This window comes from Sinocyclocheilus anshuiensis, unplaced genomic scaffold, assembly GCF_001515605.1.
Source record: "Sinocyclocheilus anshuiensis isolate Anshui unplaced genomic scaffold, SAMN03320099.WGS_v1.1 scaffold544, whole genome shotgun sequence".
In the NCBI taxonomy this organism is placed as follows: domain Eukaryota; kingdom Metazoa; phylum Chordata; class Actinopteri; order Cypriniformes; family Cyprinidae; genus Sinocyclocheilus; species Sinocyclocheilus anshuiensis.
In genome coordinates, this window is record NW_015555763.1 from 1,749,042 (window position 1) to 1,749,913 (window position 872).

Below are 872 nucleotides of genomic sequence, written 5' to 3' on the forward strand. Positions count from 1 at the left end.
ATAATAATAATAAATAAATATATATATATATATATTTGTGTATTATAAAAATAGAGATTAGGTTTTTTACTGTACTTGGCAGTTTCATTATTAAGAGCAACATCTAGAGTCCTAAAACCCTGTTTGAACTCAAGAATGGGACGTGACTGTACACATGAAACTAACTTAATACGGATTTATTCTCTGGCTCATTGCAAAACAACTGAACCAACACCCATTAAAAAACACCCTACAAAACTATGCATTCAAAGAAAATCCTTAAAAGCCTGGAGCAAATTTTAGTCAACCAGATTAAAAAAAAAAAAAAAATCCCACAATTTTTCCAGGTTTAACCCTAATATTTCAGGTAATATTTCAAGATGATATTTTTTATTTGTTGTTTCAGATAGATCTGCAAATGTGTAGTATTTATTTAGCTATGTAATAGCACTGAACAGCTGTCATTTGTCATATATTCCTCTTTTAAATGTGTGTAACATGTAACTTGAACTAGATGAATTCTGTAGAATATGGAAGAAACTGTATTATATTGAAATCTTTAACCAGGAAGTACAGCAGCCTGCAGAGTCATAAGAGATCATTTGTATGTATGACAAACAGATTATGTAGACTTCACAAGTTTATGCATCCCTCTAGATTTTAGTCACAAGTATAAATGAGGATAGTATAGCTCAGGTATAATCTCAGAGCAGAAGGTTTAAAATGGCTCACTAAAGTTGTAAACGAGTTCACTAAAAAAATATTTAAAAAAAATAAATAAAAATAAATATATATATATACACTGAAAAAAAACAAAGATTATTGAATTACGTTTTACAAGAATGTACTATTTTAGTCTTTCTACTTCTAAATTTTACATTTAATTCAGTGTG